This window comes from Schistocerca nitens, chromosome 5 (assembly GCF_023898315.1).
Source record: "Schistocerca nitens isolate TAMUIC-IGC-003100 chromosome 5, iqSchNite1.1, whole genome shotgun sequence".
Classification (NCBI taxonomy): Eukaryota; Metazoa; Arthropoda; class Insecta; order Orthoptera; family Acrididae; genus Schistocerca; species Schistocerca nitens.
Genome location: NC_064618.1, coordinates 233,126,977 through 233,140,954, shown reverse-complemented (window position 1 = coordinate 233,140,954; position 13,978 = coordinate 233,126,977).

The following is a 13,978-nucleotide window of genomic DNA, read 5'->3' as shown; positions in this document are numbered from 1 at the left end:
TCAGTTTAAGCACAGTCCTGTAATAATTATTCAAAGGGGACATTTCATATGGCGACCCACCAGGATACCTCACTGGAATCTTCTGATTTTTTTCTTGTAGTTTGTGTAATTAGTGTAGATTTTGTTTATTGGTAGTGCGTAATTGTAGAGAAAATCTCCTGTGTAGTTGCAGTCTTTCATTGTTGTACAGTAAAACAGTTGTGGCATGCATGTAGATTTGCACCAAGTATTTCGCAGCTGCAATTAACTAGATATTATTTTCAGTGTCATGTTAATGTGTTTTCTTATTTTTGCTCTTCAAATTGTGTTTTTCTGTGTTGTCGTGTGAAATATTGTGACAATAATGGCGTGTGAAAAACGTAACACTAGGCTCGAAAGTAAACTGAGAAATGACAGCGAAGACGAAAGCAGTGTGTTAGTGCCACTGTGTAATGAATTAACTAATGTTTAACATAGTAACTTGGTAATTGTGCATAGGGTAATGGAGCGGGCAGCAAACAATGGCGTAGGCAGTGAAACAATTGGTGAACAGGGAAGTATTATCGATCGATCGGTCGGCAATAGCTCGCCTCAGGAATCCGAAATGACACGACACGATCTCGCAAATACTGTAGATTCAGGTTTTGGATCCTCACCGTTTTCTCAAATAAGTCAAGACACATTTTCTGCTTGTCAAAATGTGAATGTTTCCGGTGCAAATTCACTGCCGAAAAGCACTGAGGAACATGTTCCAGACACCAGTGCATTGTTATTACAATTAATACAACAAATGGGACAAACACAACAAAAGCTTCAAAAGTTAGACACAATGGAACAAAATCAGAGACAAACACAGCAACAGTTAGACACAATGGAACAAAATCAGAGACAAACACAGCGAATGCTTCAAAAGTTAGACACAATGGAACAAAATCTTCAAAAGTTAGACTCCACAGTTGAACAAACACGTGAAGATTTAACTACTGAGTTACATAACATCGAATCGAAATGTCAAAAAGTCTGTAATGACGTAAAAACACAAATTTGTGAGCATTTCCAACCTATTTTTTCGCGGCATGAAAATGCACTACAGAATCACGAAGCAGCCATAAAAGAACTGCAAACTACTGTTCACGAAAATCATGAGACCTTGCAAGCTAAATTTGACTCAGTTGCATCTACCGATTCGGTTACGCAACTTGCAAAAACTCAGGAAAACTTAAAGGACACAGTAGATACTCTGAAACTTGGTTCAGAAAAACACACTGAGGAAATGTGTTCACTATCGGAGAAAGTAGCCGAACTTTCGGATCAGTTCACTAACTTATCTACGAAGGTAGATGATAATCTGAATGACACAAAACCGGTAGTCTTTAATGACACAGAAGAGAGCGAACAAATTAGGAAACTGAAACAAAATCTGAATCAAATTAATGCGCAACACCAAAGAGAAATCCGCGAAGTACAAGATCAGCTGACACAGGTAATACAAGAATTACGTATTTCAGAGGACACTCGCGCCCCAACAAGGGAAGAGGGACATAGAAATACGGAACAACCACAAAATAATAACACAAGACACTTCGGAAATTATGAAAGAAATTGGCAAGGCACACCGAATTTTGAGATGAAACCGCCGACACGACGTAACAATGACCACTATGCGACTCGCCGACATGATGATTTTGACTATAAGCTGTTCATTACTACACGTAAATTTAAAACATTTAAGAATTCTGCCAACGACATTCATCCACAAGCATGGCTCCATCAATTCCCTCATTGTTTTCCTCCAAACTGGTCGTTAGAACACAGATTAGAATTTATGTGTGGCTACTTAGAGAATGAACCAGCTGTAAGAATGCGATCGGTCATTCACGATTGCCACAGTGAAGGAGAATTTTACCATGCCTTCCTCTCAGCATATTGGTCTCAAGCCACACAAGACCTAGTAAAACATGGCATCATAATGATGAAACATTTCGAACAATCTGAATTCTCCAGTCTTGTGAAATATTTTGAAGACATGTTGCACAAAAATCAGTACCTGTCAAACCCATACAGCCGCTCAGAACTTATCCGCATTTGCTTAATCAAATTACCTGAACATTTACGACATATTATTTTGGCAGGACGTTGCAAAGACGACATTGAAGCTTTTCAGGGACTGTTACAAGAACTGGAAATTGACACTGACAATCGCGGAACGCACGAGCACAACAATTACAGATCACATCCGTCGCAATTCCGCGATGAAAGAAATAATAACTGGACGCGACAAGGCTATTCTTTAAACGTAAATCGTGACCAAAACAGACACCCCCCGTATGACAACCGTTGGCAGAGTAAAAATAATTACAGAGAAAGATCGCATTTCCATAGTAATGACTATCACAGAGACTACCAGAGAAACAGACAATATGGGAACCAAAATAATTATTATCAAGGGAGACAGAATAACTTCAGACGCAACAGTTCAGCGCGCAGTTACGATTCAGGAAGAAATACTCCACCACATGACCGACAAGAAAGAAATTATGAAATCTACCGACATACCGACAGACCTGAATTTCATCAGAACTGGCGGGATTTAAACAAGGCTGGGCCCTCTGGGCAACGTGAATTTGTAGAAGCTAGGTCTCCTAATCCCAATAACGACGCGCGCCAACAAAGAGACAGACAATGACTCGCACAGCAGGCAGCCGTGTGCGCCGGCTGGCTGGGAGAAAAATAACATAGACGCTAACCTTGAGAAAAATTCCAGTATTCTTTAGCGACTTATACCGCATTCTGCACCACATTTCACACGTAAAACCGTTTATTGAGAGATGATCTGTTTTTTAACTTTGTCTTTGCCATATAACTTTTCACTTTACATTGCTAGTAAGCTTTGTCAGACTTAGAATCTGTTAACATACAACAATGTTTGAAGTTAAATATCCAATCAAGAACCAAGAGAACTTATTTAAACAGAAATTTCGAATGCATTGTTATTGTGAACAGACGACACAGTGTTATTGTGTGTGTGCATTCTAGCTTGTTTGTTGCACGATTACGTAACGACTATAAGGCTCACATACTTAGAACATTTACCAGTACTGCTAATGAGATTTTAATGCAACATTTTGGTTTATTTGAAAATAGATTCTGAATTTAAAGTGCTTTCTGAGAGATACCAGATGACACAGAGGTTAGTTTATGTGACAGCTACACGACTATATCACGACGCTACTAATGTGTGACACAATTTACATTGTTGCTTTTGCCGTGTATCTGTTTTATATCTGCACAATTTTTCTGAATTCTTCTGGAAAGTAAAACATGTTTTAGTAGTAACTTTTGTGGTATAGCAACAATGAGACAGCCTTTTTCGTGGCACAACAATACGTTACAGTACAGTACTTTCTTCATCACAACAATAAGCGTAATAACTATGATATCTATACACAAAGCATTTCACTTTTGTTTATCATGAGGTAAGTACATTGACTTCTGCAGAACTTAGCTTTCGGAGGACGATAACTACGAGACTTCCACAGAGATTATGTTGCAACAAGACGCACATTTAGCGCTACAGGACACGTATTTGAGTGATTGATTTTGTACTTAAAATATTTATTTTTAAAGATTTTTGAAGTGCAATGATACAAGGGTTTTCCGTCATACATTTCATTCCATTGCTGTAATCTGTATCACCTGAGGGTATTATACATTAATCCTCAGGGGGGTACACGCTTACTTTGTGTACCATGTGTTTGGCAAGCACAAGGAGCCCTAGCTAATATGGTATTTGCTTATACAACTTTACACATCGGTACCATATTTCTCTAACACATAATTACACAGCTATCTGATCATTTAACTGAGAGATAAACATTTTTTTTACTACGTCAGTGACAGATGTTTACGCAATTACACAGTTGGATACCTTCACACTTATGAAATCGTATTTTGTCTGTACTTTGTAAACTGTTCATATTTTTTCGGAACCATTGTGATACTATGAGAGCTTTGAATGATGTATTTGGTATGAGATCATGATTTTTAAGGTACGTTTGAGGTAGATGACACTATTGAAATGAGCAGAGAATATGTTTTAGGGTTTTGAAATTATTGCAGAAAGCTACGACGTTTTTGAGATTTGACTGAGGTGTTATGATGTTATTACTACGATGACGATGTGTATTATGCTGTTGAGGTATGTTTATGATCAATAAGCTGATGCTATATAAGGAATGTGATTACGTGTTTATATGTATATGAATAATGAATAGAAGTTAGGGACTATGGTTTGTGAAAAAGGTTGTTGGAAACCAAGAATCGTACTTTAAGAGCTATGAAATGTGTGTATATGCGTGAATGTATCACAATGCTGGCAAAAATTTTTTGGATGCTGTTATATTTATAGGATTTTGTTTCTACAGATTTGTAACCCAAATTCTTGACCTGTGAAATATTTTTATATGAGACTGTCACTGTAGCGGAAACTGGTGTCGTAAATATTTCGGTAGGAAAGTTCAGTGACCACCTGCACGTAATGTGTCGTGGGCACCCAGCTGAGCGGCAAGGTGTGTCAGACGCCTGGAGAAAAAGCCATTATTGCGAGCCCTTTTCAGCGGCACAGAAAAAAAAAAAGAAGGCCATTATCCTTGCTATTGACGTTCCTTTGTAGAGAGCATCGCAAAAACGACACGGTCGAACTTGAAAACATATGTTTATACTGTGGAGCTCTTAATTTATGATATTTACTAAAATGCCTAATGAAACGATGAGAAACATTTCACGGCTATTGTCGTGCTAGTTGAGAGAAATGCCATATGGCTTGCTTTATGTATTTATTAACTCATTTTGTTTAATATCTAGTTTCTAGCTGCACTGCAGCATTGGTTAAAATAAAATTTAATAGATGTACTAATATAAATATTTTATGCCTACAGATCCAGTAAATAATTTTATGATCTATTCAAAAAAACGAAGGAGCATAAAAAGATATTTCCCTTCACAGGAATTGCATACGGAATTTTCTTTTCAACTACTGGGTAATTTTTTTGGTAGAATAACTTCCTGTGGTGCACCACATTAATTACATAGACATTAAGATGTGAATATACATTTCCCTTGTCTGCATTGTTATCTTTAGTGTACTATTTTTTCTGCTTGAGCTATGTAATGTTTAGGTATTTCATTTTCTGCTGCTGTTTGCCAGGCATAGTGTTGTTGAATTTGAATTTGTGTTACTCTGCTAAGCCAGATTTATTTTTCTTGTTTGCTGCGCATTGCCTCATATTAGTTGTAATGTGAATTGCTTCGTAATTTAGATTTACTGTAGCTTGCTTTGCCAGCTTGAAATTTTTGTCATTGATGTTTGTGTTACTTGATTTGTGCTGCTGCATTGCCTCGTTCCTTAGTTTAGTATCTGAGCTCAGTAGATTTAAGTTAGCTTAAGAGGGGGTAGACTATATAAGAGACTGCGTTGCGATGAATTGGAAGAAATGCATTGAGAAGTCATACGAAAAAAGTACAGAAAGCAGGTATAGGTAGGATTTTCTTGGAAATAAATGATGAGGTAAGAAATATGTGAAATAAATACAGAAAGCATGCTTGGATAGGATTTTTTTGGTGGAAGCAAAGGTTGAAATAAGACGAAAGATCTATGGAATGAAGTTTTGGGTTGGACTGCAGTACCAAAAGTTACACTGAAAACGAACCCTGTCCTTTCCATTGTGTTATCCCCCTATGTGTTTGTGAACCCTTGTGTATTTGTTTTCTTCCTGTCTCTGTGTAGTTTCATAGAATTTTTTTTCTAATACTATTCACTATGATGAGGAATACTGTTATCCTCAAATATAATTGGTATTAATAATATGTTATTTAACTTGTAAATATGCTTAGACATTATTTATTCTGTTTTGTTTTAATGCTCATGTGTGAAGTTGATGTTTCAAAATTTATTCTGATCTTTTATGTATGTACTCATGTCATAATTCCTGTAACACTGACGTATATGTTATTTTGATTCTTTTGTAAAGCCTGTACTACAAATGTTATCTGTATTATTATGTTCTTTAATGATGTATTTTGTACCTTTGTCGTTGTATTCTTATGTTATAAAATTGTAATTGACACCAGGTCATCAAATTAAGTAACTTGTAAGTTCCATTTCACTGCACACGTTTCTGTTGGTCATAGTATATGGACAATATGTGAGAAGTAGGGACTGTTAGTGTTTGCACATGTGTTAATAATTCAGCAAGGGACTGGATAACAGCATTGCTGGTTCTAAGGACAATTCCAAAAACTCTGTGAGTGCACAAGTGGTGGTTATGGACTTGCTATATTATCCGCAAGACTCTTCAATGGTGATTGTGCACCTGCACAGTCACAACAGATGGCTGCTGGCCATCTCTACAAGGACTACTGTGGGTCTGCATCTTTGATGATCCATCAATACCATTATTTCTACAAGGACTGCAGTGGGTCTGCAACTCTGGTGGCCCACCAATACCGTAATCTCTACCAGGACTGCTCTGTGATGACCTACCCACCAATACTCTTCAAAACGTCGACTGACTCCGCTGTGGGTTTGCTCTGTTGTGGCCCATTACATGTCAGCATGTCATAAGTCAGCACTGTCTTTCCATTGGAAGGGCAACGCTACTTCTTCAAGACTGCATGGAAATCCACTACTTCCGTGTGCATTTTCTTTTACTGCTCAGACTTTGAGAAAAACACTGCAATGTGATGAATGATCAGGACTGTCTTTATGGAATGTGAGAAAATTTTAGCTTTTGACCAACATTTTATCAATAAGTGTGTGCATTTGATTTCTTTGTTATTGTAATTACGATTATGAAAAATTTTTTCAAATCTGTATTGGCCACTGCCCAAACCAATTTGTAAAATTTTTTGTGGGGAGCATGGGGGCTATGTAAGTAGGCTGTTTAGGTTTTTTTATTGGTAACGCCACCTCTGTATGAAAATCACTGGCTGTGCTGTGGGCAGCCTGTGGCTGCTTTGCATTGTTGTAATACTCGCCATTGTAGTGTTAGGCAGCTGGCTGTGAACAGCGCGTAGCATTGCACAGTTGGAGGTGAGCCGCCAGCAGTGGTGGATGTGGGGAGAGAGATGGTGGAGTTTTGAAATTGGTCGTGAACTGCTATATATATATATATATATATATATATATATATATATATATATATATATATATATATATATATATATATATATATATATATATATGATGACTATTAAGGTAAATACAACGTTTGTTCTCTATTAATATCTTTCATTTGCTAACTATCCCTATCAGTAGTTAGTGCCTTCCATAGTTTGAATCTTTTATTTAGCTGGCAGTAGTGGGAGTAACCAAGATTTTTGTGAGGTAAGTGATTTGTGAAAAGTACAGGTTAATGTTAGTCAGGGCCACTCTCTTGTAGAGATTATTTAAAGTCAGATTGCGTTGCGCTAAAAAAAATATTGTGTGTCAGTTTAAGCACAGTCCTGTAATAATTGTTCAAAGGGGACGTTTCAATGGTATTAAATAATTCACACGTCACGAAAACTTTGTGGAAACGAGTCGATTTACTGGACGCTAGTTTACCCCAGGGAAGTATTTAGAGTTGACTGTGGCCGGCTGGGGAACGGCAAAGGGAAGCGACAATAGGCAGCTTAGGGCAGTTCAAGCTCTGAGAAAGCGGTAATGCAGTGCGGCCTCCAGCCGCCTTAAGATGAGTGACAGCATGGCTGGTTGACCCCGACTCCATACTGGTGTACCGAGAAGCAGACGGAGAACTTGTATACCTGTTGATAAATGTCCGTCATCCCATTTTCAGGGAAATAAGCGAGAAAGCCACGCAAAGCTACGGTGGAGCGGCCAACAGAGGTCAAAATATGCGTGTTCGTGACTATAGCAACTTCATGCTGAATTCACGGTCCGCAGAGTCTGAAGTAAATCAGGTGTAGAGCGACAGAATGAAATACGCTGGCCTTCGATGGGAACACAGGCCCGAGGAATTTGAAGTACTCTCCTGGGAGTTAGAATTCCGGAAAAATTGGTGTTTGTGCAGATCCTAACCTTCATGGGTGGCCTGAGAGGAGCTAAATAACAGAAGTTGAGAGCAAGGGAAATTTTGTGGGAATTTGTTCACTTTCCAGAGCAGGCATTGGTCGGCGCTGGGAAGCGACGCATAATAAACGCGACTTGCACTGCAATTGGAGTAAGTGATTTTGCTGGAGGGGAAACCGAGGCGAAGAGCAGACTGGGAGAAGTCCCCGTAGTGAACTTCTGTTCCCAGCTTGCCTAGAGTGAGGATGTGGCGTTCTTGATTCAGCTTCCCTGAGAAAGAGTGAGCATCTCTGCAGTTTAGGACTTAGCAAAGGGAACGATTGAGCTTGGAGATAGGAAGTTTTGGTTCACCTATGTACTGAGCAAGATAGCTAGGAGTGAATAGACGAGCTCAGCCTTGCAGCACCACGAGGTCGGCCGACGTCCACACAACTACGCCGTTCCGCCACGCTGAATTCGGTGATATTGCGCCCGCTCCAGCCACTGATTAATTTGATCGATCACGTCGGCAAAGTTTCCATGAGGATTTCATGGGCCGTGTATTGTAGAATTCTTCTCGCACTTCGCATTACGCCTGGGTCAGTCGATAGGAATCACTTTTGATTTATCGCACTTTACTCCACGCAAACGCAATTTATTACCACTGCCTGTTAGGAGAGTCATGTAATGTGATGATTGAAAAAAAGGTCGTGAGTTAAAATAAATCTGTGCTGATCGACTGCATCTGTTTTCAATCAAGTAGTTGAAATCCCAAGTCACTTTCTTAATTAATTTTATGTTCAACATTTGCATCTGGTGTTCAATAGCTGAATATAACATCAATGTGCAGTTCAAAAAATGGTTCAAATGGCTCTGAGCACTATGGGACTTAACATCTATGGTCATCAGTCCCCTAGAACTTAGAACTACTTAAACCTAACTAACCTAAGGACATCACACAACACCCAGTCATCACGAGGCAGAGAAAAATCCCTGACCCCGCCAGGAATCGAACCCAGGAACCCGGGCGTGGGAAGCGAGAACGCTACCGCACGACTACGAGCTGCGGACACCGCAGTTCATTCAGGAGCACAGAGCCTTATTACTTTCTTTGCGTTATCCGCCATTGCGGCAGTTTTGCACTCTGTTGATCTGTTAATCAATTACGTGGTGTGAACACACATCAAAACCAGATAAGTGACGGCTAGGGTGTTACAATGTCAACGTCACAAGACAGTTTTTTCTTCTGCTGCTCATTAGGATTTCTTCTGTTTGTCTCATTCCCTGGATGTACTGGACCAGCTATTGTCCCATTTCTTGGGTGGTCGTCCACATTTAGAAATTTTAGCTAGTGTTGTTGGATCCCTCCGTTCCACATGATCCTTTCAATTCTTTTATAATGTTTTCATCAGCTTTTTTGTCTCTTGTATGCCACACAGACCCCCTATCGATACATTTGTTTTCTTTTCCCAAATGGTTATTCATTGGATCTGTTTGACAAATCATAAAAATTATTTATATTTAAATATTTAGGTGAGATTTATTTAATTCGGTCATGATACATTCTGCTGTGTCGCTTTCAATGTGCCTTCTGGTGAAACGAAATTAGAGCGAGGGAAAAAAAATCGGAACGCAAAAAAGTCATTGATGTACAGTAATGAAATTTTCGGAATACGTCTACGTGACGTATTTGAGTGATTGACATTGCAAGATCACAGGTATATGCATGAGAGAGATACGCTACTGCTAAGGTTAAATGCTGGTATATTAATAATCTGTGTAACAGCCAGAATTTCGGATGTAAGTGTTCATAGGTGCGTGCATTGTGTTGCACAGGTGCCGGATGTCAGTTTGTGGCATGGTGTTTTATACATGTTGTAGGTACACAGGGACGGTTAACGCTTTTTGTAGCTGATGTTGGATTGACCCATTATTTCCCGTACGAGCACGACATGAGATAGATATGGTAATCGGGCAGGCCAAGGCAATATGTCGACACTCTGTAGTTCATGTTAGGTTACAACAGCAGTATCTGTGCAAGCGTCGTCCTGTTGAAAAATAACCCCTGGAATGTTGTACATGAATGACAGCACAAGAGATCGAATCAACGGGCTGACGTACAAATTTACAGCCAGCGTGCGTGGGATAACCGCGATAGTGCTCCTGCTGTAATATTTTAACTCACCACAGACCACAATACAGGTGTAGGTCTAGTGTGTCTAACATGTAGGCAGGTTGGGTGCGGGTTCTCAACTGGCATCATTCTAACCAACACACGGCCAACATTGGCGATGAGACAGAACCCGCTTTCATCAGAAAACACAACTGACATACACCCGACCCTCTCATGACCTCTCGCTTGACACCACTGAAGTCGTAAATGGCGGTGGAATGCACGCTGTGGTGCTTCTGGCTCGGGGCTGTCCTTGAAGTAAGTGATTTGTAACACTTCGTTTTGTCATTGCGGAGCAAACTACTGCTCAAATTGTTGTTCCAGATGCGCCAGAGCCATTTGCTGAACAGGTGGGTTTCCCTCTCGGTAGTGTCCAGTGGCCGTCTGAAGCCCCTGTCTTCTTGCGACTGTACATTCTCGTGACCACCGTTGCCAGCAATCTCATGCAGTGGCTATGTTCGTGCAAGGTCTCTTCTGCAGTATCGCAGCTTCTCGTAGCCATCTTATACGATTTCGAAAAACTCAGCGAGGTGTCGATTATGCCGTCTTTGTCGCCTGGAAGACATTCTTGATTAGCGTGAACTCACCAAGTCCAGTCCCAAAGGTGACTAACTCGCACGATCGTTCCAGCGTGTATGTAAAGTAAACCTCATAGTGGCGGTACTAACACCACTCTTATGCGATTGGCGCGAAGTTTAAATAGACATAAAAAAAATGTTCATATGTGTGCGAAATCTTATGGGACTTAACTGCTAAGTTCATCAGTCCCTAAGCTTACACACTACTTAACCTAAATTATCCTAAAACACACACCCATGTCCGAGGCAGAACTCGAACCTCCGCCGGGACCATCCGCACAGTCCATGACTGCAGCCCCATAGATCGCTCGGCTAATCCCGCGCGGCAAATAGGCATCAGCTTTCAGATGTATAAACACGCGTACCAACTTCCGTTTATGTGGTACAACTCCTTGGTGCTGCGATTTTCTTCCCGTTACTGTATGTACGAACGATTCATTGTTTATTGCGCTACGCTAAGCAAATTTAATGCAATACAATGAAGAAAATGTACTTTCACAAGTCTATTTCGATTCGGAAAAAGATTTAATTTCATGAGCAAAGTAAGCGAGGCTTAGGTACGTATCTTGTGGCATGACCTGAAAAACACCACCTTGTTTTTCTTTGCAGCAGGACGAACGGATCATTATTGTAATGGTACTTAAATTAATTAACCATTACGACACCTCACCTCAACCTCTCGATACCAGCAATATTCTACTGTGTTTCTGTAAAATATTTATCACATTTCTGTGACAACATTCGGATTTGATTTCATTAATGTAGAGGTACTTCGATACATCGATATGTATATATTGCAATGATATTATTCTTATGTGTATTCTTTCTTTTGTCACTATGATCTTTGACGTACTTGTAACTCTGATTTTTGGGCGCGTAAGCGGTTATTAGAGAGTCAAGCTTTGGTCGTCATGTTAAAAAGACGCAAATTGTAGTGTTTATGAAATGTGAACTTTAACAGTGAGGAAGATATTTTCAAGTATGTTTTATATTGTGAAGTGATGTTTTGGAACGAGTTACGTGATATTGCAACAAAAGTAATAAAAAAGAAGTGTAACTTAAATTCGGAGTGCTGATTACTTCTTTACATCACCATTGTCCTCATTTGCAAAAGTTTAATCTTCAAGAATGGTTTATGAAACACATCTATAAAACTTTTGAATATCGCAGAATAACACCTAGGCCTCTTTGCATCCGAGCTTGGAATCATCACTACCTAGATTTTCGACGATTGAGTCATGAGTTCACAACGAGACCAGCGTGGGAAACACGAAAAGATGAGTGCCTAGTTTATCCATTATTTCAAGAAATGACTTTATTAACTGTGCTCTAATGACACCTGCCACATTATATAACTTTGTTGTTGCCCGAAAATGCAATATTTAGCAGCGTGAGCAACACTACAATCATCATTAATTTTTTACCTTTGTTGTGGTAGGGTTGTTAGAACTATATAAACTACACCTTATTCTTCAACATCACTTCAAAAACTTCCTAGAGTACGACGGGTTGCAGAAAACTAATGCGTCCGATTTTTTTACGTAAAAACTTTTAAAGATTTTTAAATAAAACAAAGGTTAGAAATCCTAAATCTTTATTCCTCATGTATACGTATTTGCAGCCATATGTCGCTAGAAATCTCCGAATTGTAGCGTGTAACACGGTCTAATGTCACTATGTTGGTGATTGAGAAACAGCGTGCTGTAATCGAGTTTCGAATTCGAAGAGCACACCTGGAGCGCCCTCTCCTTCAGCGTGACAACACCCACCAGAGCAAACACGGACGCGGCGACATCCGCAACAATGCAACGCCTTGCGTTCATTGTCATAGCTCATCCTCCATACAGTCCCGACTTTGCCCCATCCGATTTTCATCTCTCTCCAAAACTAAACACTTTCGAGAACTTCACTTTGATAGTGACGAGGAGGTGACAGCAAAGACGAGGTTGTGGCTGCGACAACAAAGTCAAACTTTTTACACTAGCGCTACCAGCGAAATGGTCTCTCGATGGCAGAAATGCGTTCATCGTCACGATGACTATGTTCAGAAATAAATATGTAGACATCAAGAACGTCGATTTGAAATGTTCACAAAGCTTATTTTATTTAAAAAACTTTAGGATTTTCACACAAAAAGAATCGGAGTCAGTACTTTTCAGAACGCTCTCGTAATTTTCCTTTCCTTAGTAAACAAAATGTGAATCCCTCACTTTATTTTTGAATGCCATAGTATTTGATTTTAGCTCTTCATACCGGGTGATCAAAAAGTCAGTATCAATTTGAAAAGTTAATAAACCACGGAATAATGTAGATAGAGAGGTAAATATTGACACACATGCTTGGAATGACATGGGGTTTTATTAGAACCAAAAAAAAAAACACCCCATATTGCTAGACGCGTGAAAGATCTCTTGCGCGCGTCGTTTGGTGATGATCGTGTGCTCAGCCACCACTTTCGTCATGCTTGGCCCCCCAGGTCCCCAGACTGTGCGATTACTCTCTTTGGGGATACCAGAAGTCGCAAGTGTATCGTGATCGACCGACATCTCTAGGTATGCTGAAAGACAGCATCCGACGCCAATGCCTCACCATAACTCCGGACATGCTTTACAGTGCTGTTCACAACATTATTCCTCGACTACAGCTATTGTTAAGGAATGATGGTGGACATATTGAGCATTTCCTCTAAAGAACATCATCTTTGCTTTGCATTACTTTGTTATGATCGTTATTGCTATTCTGATCAGATGAAGCGCCATCTGTCGGACATTTTTTGAACGTTTGTATTTTTTGGTTCTAATAAAACCCCATGTCATTCCAAGCATGCGTGTCAATTTGTACCTCTCCATCTACATTATTCCGTGATTTATTCAGTTTTCAAATTTATACTGACTTTTTGATCACCCAGTACAATAAGCTGTAAAGTTCTTTCATAAGTTCAAAAAAATGACGAGCTAAATTTTTTCTTTGCTCAACCGACGAATTTCGGTGTGAAGAAGTATATTGGTATTTGCTGTGTCAACCTTTTCTACGATTTCTTAAAATTTCTATGAGAAAGCGATCGAGTTCCTCAGCGTATTTTCCGACTTTTTCCCACATAGAGCTTCCTATTTAATAATGCAAAGAAAACGTAAACAATTTACTCCCATTTTTTCTTAACTGACTAGATAAGGTATTTTCGCTATCGACAATAGCTGATGC